This window comes from Bombus huntii, chromosome 13 (assembly GCF_024542735.1).
Source record: "Bombus huntii isolate Logan2020A chromosome 13, iyBomHunt1.1, whole genome shotgun sequence".
NCBI lineage: Eukaryota > Metazoa > Arthropoda > Insecta > Hymenoptera > Apidae > Bombus > Bombus huntii.
The window spans coordinates 3,696,596-3,711,062 of NC_066250.1; positions in this window are offsets into that span (position 1 = coordinate 3,696,596).

Below are 14,467 nucleotides of genomic sequence, written 5' to 3' on the forward strand. Positions count from 1 at the left end.
ATCGTAGGGATGCTGTCGTCATGGAGACCCACGCATCGGTGGGGATGAAGCATAGAGGGCCGACGGTGGCATTGATCGCTGCGCCCGTGGACCATCACTGTGTTGCCACGGATGTAGAAGGGGTGAATACAAACCCCCCACTCCCCTTTCACTCGCGCGGTCCTACCGCACACGCATTATAGACTTCGTATTCGTACGAAAGCATGCGTCCAAGTATGGACTTACGTGCTTATGCGCGCCTGGCGTGAATGATTCGCGACGCGAGAGCCTACGTACCGTTATATCAGCCGGTATGCAGACGCCGCGACACTGTTTCCTTCGTTGATCTTTCGCCGGCGGTACGTTTCGACCATCGCCGGCAAAGATCATCGAGCGTAGATTCGAAATTTAAAAGCAGACAACGCGTTCTCACTTCGTTGAATATCATTTGTGCACTGCGCTGTGGCCACTGGTAAGAGAGTTTCAGAGGGAGAAAGAGAGAGAGAGAGAGAGAGTTTCACTGGTAAGAGATCTTCGCCTAACTAACTGCGAGAGACTGTGGCGTTATTTCATTCGGTGGCTCACCGAGGTACTTGTCAAGCGGCTACAAAAAGTACTGGAACGTTATTGTATTTATCGTAGCATTTACGAATTAATTAACTAGGTCCGAGTATATTAAACTTCGAATCATTTGGCGGTATCTTTTATACGACTACAACGGTTTGGTATTATAGAAAGTTTAAAAAAGGAATTTTTATCGATAGTGTGACTTTCGGTAGAAAATTGTGAACATACGAACGAGTTGAAGCTCCGTATATTTTACAGCCTTAAATACACGTGTCTAATCGCTTTTTCTAATCGGTTTACGCAAGATCGTACGATGTTACATTTTACGCAGAAGCACTTGGAAAATCGAACGACACCGTAATGGTCGGAGAGCTTTCAATAAAAAAGAAGGAGAGTGGATACAGAAACGGTACAAATTCTGGATAAGTCGTAGTCATTTAAGCGAGCAACCGAGGCTTTATCGCGATAGCGGATGACGTTAAACCCGGATAAAGGAGGTTTTTAACACTGTCGTAACCCCATTACGCGTGTCGTCACCTTCTTTCTCCCCATGGGAGGAGTGTGGGTAGCGCTATGGGGTGGTTTTAAAGAAGCAAAGATACCGGCTGAAACATTTCATGATTTAATATTTTCAACTTTATCACGACTCTCGTATATGATATATTACGCGAATCTTGGTGAATTTGATCGACGCTCAATTTGAACAAAAAAAAAAAAAAGAAAAAAAGAAAAAAAGAAGACGCACAAGCACCAACGGATCGTAGTAAAAAATTGTCAAGATTCTATCTCGTCAATGTACTGTACATATAGGTGAATTATGTGCTCTTTGAAAGAAAGAAAAATGTGACGATGGATCGATGGATGTACGCTTCGATCTTCCAATCCTACGATACTGTCCATCATTTCGTAATTACTTTTTTGAGGTTACCGGCATCGATACACGATTCGCTGAACGTTCACACATTGACATAAGCGTTTCTCGTTAATTTAATCTAGCGCACCTATATGCGATGTAATCCTATCGCAATTTCGGAGTTCCGCGGTGGCCACGCTATTCCGAAAATTCACCTAGTTATTTCATAAAGAGATTTACATCTATCTTCGCAACATGTGCTATGGGTAACAATTATTTTTAGTGGTTTTCACTTAATCGTTTCTTTCATCGATCCATATATTTTACAGATTTAATGAGTTCGTAATCCTTTGTTTTATCAATAAAATCATCAATGCGTTTATGGATCAATGACTGCTATATGATCCTCTTACCTCGAGCTGATCTCCATAATATTTTAACGATCTTGATTTTAAGGATACGAGATAAAGGATCTTGACCAGCTTCAACGATGATTATCCACGATGCTCTCGTTATTCAGAGACACCTGCGATATCAAGCGACTTTGATGACTGGATTTAGAAAATGTTTTCCAGTTCTTCCTGCATTCTGTTTAAACATTTGATCTACACTGGCGAGTATATGTATATTCTGCTGCCAATAAGTCTTGAGATACCTTCGATCGTTCGATATATGTGATCTTTAATAAAATATTCTCTATAGAATCAATGCTTTTCGTAACACGAAGGTAAGTGCAGTCCGACATATTGGTCATTCTAAATAAAGAAACATGCACAGTTTCGTAACAGATGTACGTTATAAAGCGCGCGGCTCTAGATCGATAGAGCTATAAAGTCGATATATATTTTATATCTAATATATTTTAGTCCACACATTCTCTTAACCGAACGACGATAATAACCATCTATTTTAGAAACTTTCAAAGCAAAAGTACTCGCATCTTGCCGCTATCGTTTCTTCCGCGGTCGTACGTGCGTTCTTTCTTTACATTTCCACTCGCAATTGGCCACTGCCTTTGGACGAGATACAATTATTGTCGGTGAAATCGTAACGTAACACGCGAACACCACTTTGAAACATAGTCCCTGGGCACGCATCAGGCGACTAAGTGTATCAATAATGAATGTTACGCATCGTTAAATCGATGGCGGGACGATTACCGGACGATATCGACGCCGGTTTCCGACTAAATCGTGTTAACGCCACGATACGCCTATACACGTCGATGACTTTATCCGACGAGAGCGTAACAAGCCGTCGTGGCATCGGATTTTGCTTTTGCTAATTAAAAAATTCCACGCGAAGTCAGATTTCCTCTCGTCGCCGCAGAGAACGCCCCTGCGAATAAATCCAATACCACCGAGCCGACTCTCTCGTCAGCCATCCAGCCCCTGTAACGCATATTTAATTTCTTGTATATCGTGTATCCTCCACGCATTAGAAGAACATTGTCATCGATATATCGTTTGGCGAATTAAAATTTTCGCTATCGGTACCGAAGGCAAGGAGACTCACCGACGACGACGAAAATCCGATTTTAAAGCTTCAAAGTTACGTGGATGAAAATTTGATTCACACGCGTGGCTAACTCGATATGTTACGGTTCTAGGGTTCGATGTTTTTTAAACTGTTGAACAAATTTTTACAGGAAGTAAATAGCAATTCTTCTAAATTTGACAAAAAATAGTATTTACTTAGATTAATTCCTTGCGTATCGTGTATTGCGAACATGTCAGACGTCATTGACTCTATATGCTACTTTAGAAATTGGAATTCACAATCCATCGTTTTCAAAGATAACCGGCACCAATGACGAGTCGAAAAATCCGACTCGAAAAATCGAGAATTACACAGGTAAAGATTAAATTCGCTCGATATGGCGTGAGCAGGATCACTGGCTGGAAATATTTTTATTCCATCACGTTGAGGCAAACGTATCGAAAGATGGATAAGCAAAACCCATCGACTAAGTAAACGATCAGAAAGCGCGTCCTTTCCTACGAGAACGAGTAGTTGCGTAAGGAAGAAACGAAAAAAGGGAAGAAACGCGCGTTGAGAATGTCGGGCGCAATAACGCGCTCGCTTAGGAGGCGCAGGCACGCGCGGAACGCTTTTCGGCCCGCTGCTAAGGGGATGCGTTAGGGTGCAGCGTTGCACGCGAGCTACGCGCAACGCATTCTTCCTCGAGCGAGTTAAATGCACGCTCGCGAGTACAACGCGAGGCTGGACATACGCTCCAAGGTTTATTTGACGCGACACGCTGGACATCCGGAACTTGCTGTCGACCCAACAGCTTCATTACACCAGCGGAACGATGATAGTGCAATTTTTAATTTAGCCGGTGCAATTATCCGGTGGCTCGCGCCTCTTTTGCTCTTTCTGTGCTCTACCGTGAGATTTTATCTTTATTTTGGCGATAATAACAGGCCACGAGGCTCGCGGTACGTCAAGGAAATTAACCACGGAATGCCGGCTAATATTTACGCGGTTTCCAAGGAGAAACATCGCGCAGGCGGTTGGGGTTTGCTAAGCATTTTTTAATTAAATCCGTATCGATAATAACGGCACGAGGCTAGAGCGCGCCGTATCTCGTACGCCCGATAGTTCGACGTAACGAAATTCATGAGCCGAGGGCCAAAGAGAGACGCGCATTAGAGGAGAAAGTAAAAAAAGAAAAGAAGAAAAAAATGTATTCGAGGCGCAGCTGGATAGCGTCGACTGCATCACTTTTCCTACTTACTCTTTCACCCCGTGAAAGGATGAAAGGGAGTAATTTCCAATCGAGACCCGGCTATACGAGGTGATGCGAATATTTTCTCTTTCCCTCCCTCTAGGTTTTTTATCCGACGCGTTCACTGTCTCGTTCTATCGAGTCGCGTCGGGTCTACGCCAACCGACACTGGTGAGAAGAGAGTTTTCGCCGATGCGCGTTCGATGAATACCGGTAAGTGTGCTGGATCGTATGAAAATTGATCGGCTAATATCGAACAACGAAAACAAGGAGACGATGTGCAAGCAGTTTTCTGATTGGCGTCAATTTTCGTCCGCGAAGGTCGTCCATGTATAAACAGGTTTACCCCGACAGAGAGGAATAATTGAAATTCCGGCAGTGCGATTGTTGCGTTCGGCGCAACGAGAATCTCGCGAAACGGATCGGCTCGAAAACGATTAAAAGCTGGGGATCTAGGACGACCTCGAATAATACCATCGAGAAGTTTATTCCACGATGTAATCTTCGCCGGTAACTCTGACTTTTCCCCGAGTTCGTGTTAATTTTCTCAGAGAACGAGAAACTTGGTCGAATAGAGCGCTCGAGAATGAACGATAGCGTTTCGGTTGGAAATGGCGACGCTATTCTCCGCAGCTATTACTCCGCTCGATTAACGCGACGTTGATTTTTCTTCGCCGCACGCCGCGACAACTCGTATTCAATTAGGGTACGCGATGAAACTTGTTCGAAGGTAGCACGCACGTATGAATTATAACAGATTGCAAGCTATTTGAGGGAGCGACGTATAAGCGAATTAGATGTCTCGCGAGGTAGGCCAAAGGTAGTCGCGATGTCACATCGTCACTCATGCTACCGGGAGTAAAGCGTTTCCTCGTGTGCTCTATCGAGTAACTAAGTTTCGTTCCCCCTGCCTAGGTTTGTCTGCCACCGACAACGGTGACAATACCGCAACAGGATCCTCTGCCATTGTGCGCGATTAAATCTCAAAGACCAAAGTGATATCTCTCTGTCTCTTCGTTTGAGACGCGCACCACTACGAACATTGGCAGACGCTAGAGAAGGATAAGGGTTGGAAAGGGTGGCCTGTGGAAATATCGTACGAACGAAAATATCGTAACGCGTACCAAGGAAAGAGTAACTAACGGAAACCTGTTACACGGCTTATCGATAGTTCACGGACAACTAGGTTCGAGGTACGCCGCGTAAAATAGTTCTCTAACTAGTTTAATGCATATAACGATGCATTAACGTACGACTCGTCAACTATGCTCACTATCAGCCGAGTCATTTATTAACTATGTTATTCATCGAGTTACGAGTTGCCTCTCTCGTTAATATCGCGTAACGCTTACTGTCGCTTCCCAACTTCGCCAGCAGCCTGATAAGATCGCGCTAACCATTCTGCGGGATTAAATACCGAAGAGCGAAACCGCCACCCTTTTATCTTACGTTCGAGCTTCGTCGGATCTTGAAAGCGCCTCGCGCGTGGACTGCGAGTTGGTCGCGCGGAAGATCGTTAAAGATATATGTCGCGCTTGAATAAGAGAATACGCGAAATCGAAGCTTGAAAGTTTTAGCGAAAGCCGATTCTTCTTCGACGATCGTCCTCCATATTCGTCGCTGATATTTACGCCGAAGCGACGCTCTATGGAAGATGTAGACATTTCTTTAGCCTGTGGACCCAACGGGATGTTGCGACAGAAAAAGCGAGGGTCAGTTACCGCGTGTATATCCACGTTATCTGTTACAATTGTTTTAGTTATATCGTATTCACTTGCGCGCGAAGTCGATATTTTTGCGCGAGAATGTGTTCGAAATTGAAGCCCTACTACTTATTTATCCTACCGCAACGACGTAATTTTTGCACGCCTGTCTGCTGTGTGATCTTTCCTTTAGACGTGTTAGGTTTCTATCAGAGAAAAGTAAAAAATAAAAGAACAAAGACGCTCCGATTTCAGTCTTGCTGCATCTTTTGGATCATCATCGATCATAACTTTCTGTCATTAGAAAATTCCTACAATCCGTGGAAAGTATGAAAGGAACATCTCTTTCAACCATGCGTGGTTACTTTAGCGAACAGCCGAGATCAAATTCCATAGAAGATATTCCAAATGAAATGCTAAGAAATTTCTTTCTGAAGAAACGATCGATTCGGTTTGGAAGGGCCAGTCCCGGGCCAAAAAGCCGAGGTGTCGCGAAGTCAAGTATCGGAAATCAAGGTGCGCCGAGTCTCAGGCAGCTTGAGTCATGCAACTAGTGGGGAACAACGAGGCTTGCAACCGTGTGGAACGCGCGGTTCAAAATGTCGTTACTTAAACGAAGGATGAGGAAGTTATCTCGATACACGCGTCCGCCACGCGCGCTATTTAATACCGCAGCGACGAGCAGACCGCGGTTTATCGGTGTTAGTGAGAAACTAGCCTGGCAATGGTGCATAGAACGATGATGATAGGTGTACTGGTGGTGGTGCACTGTCAGTGGTGCAGGCCCATTGTTCGCCAGACACAAAACAGTTGGCGTACAAAGTGGCTGCTGCGTTCGCTGCGGCGAAGGCGAAGCCGAGGAGAACCAGTGGGTGATGAGGGGGTGGGTCGAGGGTTGAGGATGGCACGGTGGGTGGAGATGGGTAGGCGAGCGAGCAAGCGAGAGAAAGAGAGAGAGAGAGAGAGAATCACAGTGGTATCAGAGAGTGGGTATTGTCTACAGAGCTAATCAAAACCAGCCCTTTCAACAGACCACTCTCTCCCCCTACCCTTTCTCTCGTAACTTCACACACATGTACAACACGCATCGTACGTAGGAGAAGAGGGATTGGAATCGTGTTGGTGACCGTTTCTAGGTAAATAAGAGTCGGGCTCGAAGCTAAGTTTCCGCGTGGCCGAGGGGATGGTGCATACGCGAAAGGGTTGCAATAGGTTGGCGAAGAAGGGGAATCCGTCGGAATATTTTCGCCGCTGAAGCTTACCTTTTTCGTGCGCGTAATTTCATGGTCGACAAGTTCCGCAACGATGAAAGGGTGAAACGACCAAGGTCTCCAACCACGAGCTGTCTTAGCAGATAAGGGATACGAATGAGTTTTCAGTCTTTTCTCTTTCCGTATTCCTCTCTGTTACTTTCGGACGGAACCAGACGTATGGAGATCTCGTCGAGCGAGATATTGTTACCGACTTATCCAGGCGCCAAATCGACTATCGTTTTTGTCGACCGACTTGATTAAAAGCGGTAAACACGAAACGCAGCCGAGATTCATATTTGATCGCAGCTCGACGTGTTACGCGGCTCGCGCGGCCACCACACTCGTAAAGCCTCGCGCGAGTACCTAGTTACGAGAAGAACGATACGGGAGATGAGAAAGAAAGATAATGTTTCTAATTTCCGAAACGAGCCGTGTTACAGAGCGGGACGTTTAGTTGAGGACGTCAAACGCGCCATCGTATGCTTTACCTCTTCTCCTTTCATTCCCCTTCCCTCTCCTCTATCTTTCTCGCTCTTTCTCTCTCTCTCTTGCTACTTTCTAAACTGTTCGTAAATTGAATTACGCTGCATTCGCGAGGACCCGTGCTATTATATACGTAGAAAATGATTCTATTTGAAGAAGTTCTCGAAAGGAGGCAAGGTGAAACGTACGAAGACGAACACAGAGGAAAAAGGAAGGAAGCACAAAAGAGCGAGAGCAGACAGTGGGTATACATTTCATAAAGTTAGATGTGCCGGTCGTATTTGCCAGGGATGGTGGTGGCAGTGTGGCTTGGCTAGGCAGTGGGGGTTGTATCTCTAACTCGAGCGCCTATAACATCCATATCTATATCCCATGTACCGGGTGTCCAATAAATCTATTACCCGGTCCCGTGGGGCTGGAACCGGCGGGTGCCATACAAACAAATACAGCCAGCCGCGATACACGTACGTGACTACCAGCGTATAGACTGCATGAGGGATTGCTCCGATGCGCGTCTATCTCCGTTATGACTTCCAGCCGAGCGCCACGAAAGGCGATCGCACTTCTTTTTTTTCTTTTTTCACGCAACCGTGTGCTAGCTTTCCTTTATTTCTCCATCTTTCTTCTATCCTTCCGCGACCAACACATCCCGTACGTGTTACCCCGTGCAGTTTGCGTCCTCGGGAGCGGTATCTATATTCGTTTTTGCGTCGAACCTTCGGGGACCCGAGCACGACGTTTCTTCTCCGAAAACCGAGCGTCGTCTTCTTTCTCCCGATCGTTCGCCGAGCATACTTGATGTTACACGGATATCCAGAATTCTGTCGGTGCAATGGAAATTCGGTTTTCGAAGACGAGGTAAGAGATATCGGTACGTCCGGGTGAACGAGAAGAACGACGAGCGGTTTCTGATTCCGCGAGTGCTTTCGGCCGGTTCAGCGGAGCGATTGGGTAGCTCTGAGGTAACTTTAGCAGCGAGGCGGAGGAAAAAAAGAGGGGAGACCACTTTCCGAGCAATTGTCATAGACAAAAAAGCCGGTGGAACGTCGAAACGACGAGAACTGGAAGCGATAACCGTCGACGGATGGACACGCGGTTGGTCGACGGACGGAGGCGCGGCGTAGACAAACGAAACGAAGCTGGCTGAGACCGGCTAGAAAACGAGCAGGGAGTTCGCGATGGTTGAAACGAGGGAAAAAAGAGGGGGGGGGGGACCTGGCGGAAAACGGTGAGGAGCAACGGGGGCGGGGGGCAGGGCAGGGAGTGAGAGAGTAGGAGGGCACGGTAATACGCGAGACGGAAACGGGCGGGAAAAAGGCAGTGCCTAGCGGAGAATAAAACCAGAGAAATTGTCATTGTGCTGAAGAGGTCCGGGCGTATAACAATGACAGCGGCTGACGCAGCATCCCGCAGCTACAGATCATCCCTGGATATTAAAAAGTCGGCCTACCGCGCGCGACTCCCTTTTCCTCTTTCTCTCTTCTACGCGCTCACCCCCACCCCATTCTTCTCCCGTCTTTTTCTCCTCTCTGTTTCTTCTTCTTTCTTTTCTTCTTTTTTTTTTTGTATTCTACGTTTCTCACCCCTTCTAGCGATGGTATCCGGGAACGCGCGCGTAACCGATACCCAAGAAAACCCGATGAAGACACACCACCAACGGGGATGCGGTGGTACCCATCGTTGCTTCTCTCCTTGTCCTTTCCTCTTATGAAAACAATAGCGAGTACTCGCGATTTCGCGTCATCGACTCTCCCTCTATCGGTAGGAATTGTCCTTGCATCGCGAGGAGGTACTTGGGGTTATCGAGGAGGCCGGTATCCTGCCGGCGTTCCCGTTCTCTGGCGTTCTGGCCGGGTGGTTCGGGAAGAAAGGGGTCAGGTTGAGCGGTTCCGGATGACTTCGACGAGAACGGATACGTCAATGCGACTAGATGGGGCGAGGGAGGAGGCGGAGGGTTTGACGATTGCACGGGAGGGTAGTATTGACATTCCTGTGGCATGGAATGGTTAGAATGGAGCGGCAGCTTCATGAACGATCTTGCCCGGCCGGAATAACGCCTGCCTTTGTACCAAGGACGCGCAGGAGGGGAATCGAAGGAAGCAGGCACGAATTAACGAAGATTTACCGTCGAGCTAAGTATTATCGGGTGGGAACTGTAAAGAGAGCTATTCGTGGCGCGGAACATCGTATTTCCTCCCTGACGATTCTGTCGGTTATTAGTGCTCACACGCCAAGTAGATTATCGGACGAGTCTCACGATGTGTCCCACTCCATCGGGGGATACGACGCGGACGCGGATACGAGAGACAAGAATTAAAAAGTTCCTTTCGAATTGGCGTAGGTACGTATGGATGGCGGAGAAAGGCAAGAACTGCCAGACGAAATTTCGAATTCTGTTAGTGTCATGCTGTCAATAGCGTATCGCTTACTTTCTCATCGCGTCGACGGATGGAAAACCGAGACTGCGTGATCGAGAGAAATGAAATATTTCCATTAGATCCGTAGCGATAATCCATCGTTCGGAGCGGGCGTGGATCGCGCGCGCGGTCGCCTCTGATGCAGATATTCATCAGGACACTCTTCTCGTGAAGTATTCAGGAACACATTGAATTAATACCGATGAGCCTGGCATCGCTGTGATGGCTATTAATGGGCCCGCAGCAGAGACCGTACGGAAAGATACGTCGGCTATCGACCGTACCATCAGAAATCGGAAAACCTTTTCCAATGGGCTCGCCTTCTTGCCGTCTTTTGCTTTGCATGGAAAAATTGTTTCACTGCCTGCTGGAAACTAACCAACGAACCAAACGAAATTTTAGGAGTACCATCAGCTTTACCGAAGCAGCGAAACACGCAACACTCCATTATCTATATCTTTGAACAGCGTGAATCGTTACCCGGTGAAATCACGAATCGCAAGATGAATAATGGCCTGCCTTATCGTGGTGTTTCGTGGCGATCCAACGAAAATTCAAACGCGACCAACAAGCTATCGCAATGGAACACCGAGTGCTGACCAAAATTTGGTGCAAGAGTCCTAGTGCGGCCACTCGACGGGGAGGGTAACACATTGCATTGCAATGTGCATCCGTTGTTCCTAGCCGGCAATAGTGTGCGTATACAGGATCATGCAAATGTGACGCGTATGTGATACTCGTGTGGCCCATGACGTCTAGTGTCCTGCCGATGACGTTTACTGCAACCACGCCCTGTCCGTGCTCGTCCGACGTCCATCCTGGACAGGCATCGACCTCCTTAATTATCAAGGATTCGACTAACGATCTGGTTAATTATATCTTTCGAGATCCAAGTTGTACGACGTCTACGTCTATACCGCAGATTTCATGAACATTCGTTCCGCTGATAAATATTACGCCACTTTCGCACGATCATTACGTTTCACGATCATCGTTTTAATCGATCCTGGTATTCGTGCTATTCAATTTTCTACTGTGATTTGTACAAAGTTCCTTCGACGAGGTTAAAGGACCGTAACGTAAGTACAACGCGTGTGATTTTTAATTCGTATTCGTCGTACCACTCGTCTGACCCTTGCAAATAAATTTTACCAATTTTTATCGTCATCTCGACGATTTAACCGAATTATCACGTCTGATACGAAACCAAGAAGTGACCTAGTACTCATAGATAAAGTACGAGCGTGCACGTTTGATTAACATTTCCGATCTGATGTTCTCTGCTGTGTTTCGAATCACGCATGTACTGTGTTTAATAAGATTTATCATAGTCAAAAGATTTAACGAATATTCTGCTGTGCGACACTATTGGCAGGGAATAGGAGGACAGGGATAGGGGGAAATTTTGGCGAGCAATAAATTTCTTTCGACCGATAAATAGGTCATTGTTGGCTGAGTGAATTCCATAATGACGTAGAACGGGAATTTCGAGCACGATTTAGCAATAGCTGGTAAGCCGCTGTAACCACCGTATACCGGCCCGGAAATGTGTTATAGTTGTATGCGCCGAGCCAACAAATTTTTCGTCGTAACAACGGCGCATACATAATGAACTTTGCGCAAACATCTTCTCCTTCAAATTATATCTTTCCAATAATTATATCGATCCTACGTTTCCTCCAATTTAATAAATTATACCATTGGAATTAAATAATCTTCCAATAGAATATTATCCGTCTTATTTGGTCTATACAATCGTGGATCGAACATCGATAATGTTCTCTCAGCGAAAAGAAAAAAAGAAAGAAAAGAAAAAGAAATCAAGACGAAGAAAACATGGAACAAGAGGAATCATCGTTCGCCACGCGAATCCACGCGAGTGGCATAAAAACAGGCAAATTATTTAACTCGCTGGGTACTCACGGTTCAGCGGTAAATCCGGACCCACCGACCGACATCGAGAAGTCGAGCACGACAATGATATTCGATGGGAGTTTCGAGCACGACATCGAAATATCTGGTAGGCCACAGTGGCCAGAGTATGTACCTACTCGGGTACGGAAATGTCCAGCGAGATAGCCACTCGTAACGAACAATGGCCGATTCTGGTTTCGCCAAAGTCGACCGTCCCTCCCGTGTATACAGGAATCTCGTTCTCTTTCCCTGTATCTGCTGTCTCTTTTCGTCATCCTCGTACCGAACCGTCATAATACATGGTATCGCTACTTCTGCCAAGTGAGCGACTTCCGTCTTCCTTTTCGTTGTGCACGACAATGGGACACAAATTTAAGAGTGTCTGCGAGAAAGCAACGTACGCTTGTCTTCGAAAAGCTCTTCTTCAGAGAGGGGCGAAAGGGAGACAAAAATGGGACGGGGGTGCGTTTTTATGAATAGACACATTCCTATTGACTGACGATCGTACTTCGACGTTTCTTTTTATTTCTTTTCCTTTTTTTTTTTTTTTTTTTTTTTCACCACGAGAAACATATTCCAACGGGCGTCTCTCCACGATTTTACCTGATGAATTCCTCGTTCGACGTCTCGCGGGCTACGTTGATTGAGAACGTGCATCCAAGATTCCGAAGAAAATTCATTTCTTAAGTGTAAAACGAAGACACGATCGATACCAAACGTAGACACGAAGATCCTTCTGAGATGCTGAGAGAACGCTATGCTTCTTTTGATCAAACGAAACAGTTGGAAACGTTCGTCGGTTTTTCTCTAGGAAAACCCTAGCTTACGTGGTCTTGGTTTTATAAGAACTTATGTGAGAGACCGGGTAAATGCGTCCGGATAATCTTCGCCATTTTTCCTAACGTTAACCAACAGATGATCGCGATGGATCTCGGGATTTTCTTAAAATGTTAGACTTTGAAGTGTCTTGAGAGCAGCTACGAGCCAATAAAACCAATTAGGATGGAAGAGAGGGGGACGTTAGGAGTGGAGAAGGAAACAATGGGAGGGAAAACGACGTGTCAGAATCAAACGCTGGTGGAAACGCGATTGATTATGATTTATGGTGAAGAATGTTCGCATCATCGGGTCGGTCGTGTCCTGCGATTCGGAAAATTTAATTTGCCGGAGAAAATCTGAGCGTGACCGTGGCCGATAGCTTGTGGACATTGCGGACAGAAATTCTTCGAGCCCCCGTTTCTGATCTTTCCGATAGAATTCCTCTTGGAACGATTACTTCGACGAGCGAACCACCCACCCGTTCGATCTAATGAATCGTGGATTACGATTAGGTTTCTAAATTCATACAAAACACGATAATTATGTACATCTACTCAAGTATTTATCGTTCCCGAGGGATGTCCCCTATCTCCGAGAAAGCAAGGGATAACTCCCATACATTAAATTAGAAGCGAGCTAATTACTTGTCCCTTGGAAGATGATGAATCGACGACATTATTCGTGTCACAACAAATTCTAAGAAGATGCACCGCTATTCCTCTTCACGTCTACACTGTGCATTTTCGTTTAACGCGTTAAGTACCCATAATCGATTCGACGATTTACCCAGCGAATAGATTTTTATGGTTTTCTCAACCGAACAATTCAACTGTCTACAAATATATCAACTACAAGCAATCTGTTGCAAACTCAGAGTGAACATATCGTTTCCGTGAAACAAAAATTGTAAGATGGATATAAAACAGATTAGTAAAAGAACATGTAACGAAAAATTTATGATCGGATATTATTAACCATCACGGCACTCGACGCGTTAATCCATGTCTTTTTTACACACGAAACAGGCAGCACGATTGTGAATTATAGATTTTTTCCATTCCAGCGATTCAGGTCGCTGTATGGCTAAGGCAGGAATTGCGCAACGAAGCCGTCAATATTTCGCCGCCATTTGTGCGGTAGCTGGGTCGATCTTATTCAATATTAAGGAACTGACCGCGCCAAGCGCTGGACAATGCGTCTCACTATCGCAGCTGTCGACCTGGACGAGCACGCCAATTGATACCCTGAAGGACTCGCGAATAGTTCCCTTGGGGCGCGAGGTGCCTTTCCCTTCCTATGGTCATCCTGTTAAATTAATTGCACCAGCCTGAAGACGACCTACATTCTATACGCCTCTTCGTTTTTTCTCCGCATTCGCAGTATCTTCATACGCGCTTCATTCCCTTTTTGTAACTAAAATGGGACGTAACGAAATGAACGCTGCAATTAATTAAACGTGGCTCAAAGAGGAGATCGAGATAGACCTACGATAATTTGCAGATTGAATGCGATATTAGCAGACGAATTATAGGTAAGCCTTCATTAATGGCAGACTGGTACGAGGAATCGGCAAATCGGTCATTAAACGTCCAGACTGTTAAATTAACCATCATCTATTAGCTCGCTAATAAAGTGGCCAATCTCCTGGTCTTTGGCGACCAGTTATACAACTACGTTGTACGTAAATCCTTCTTCTTTATCGATAGAAATTTTCTTAAATTCGAAGAAAATATAAACGATTGGCTATT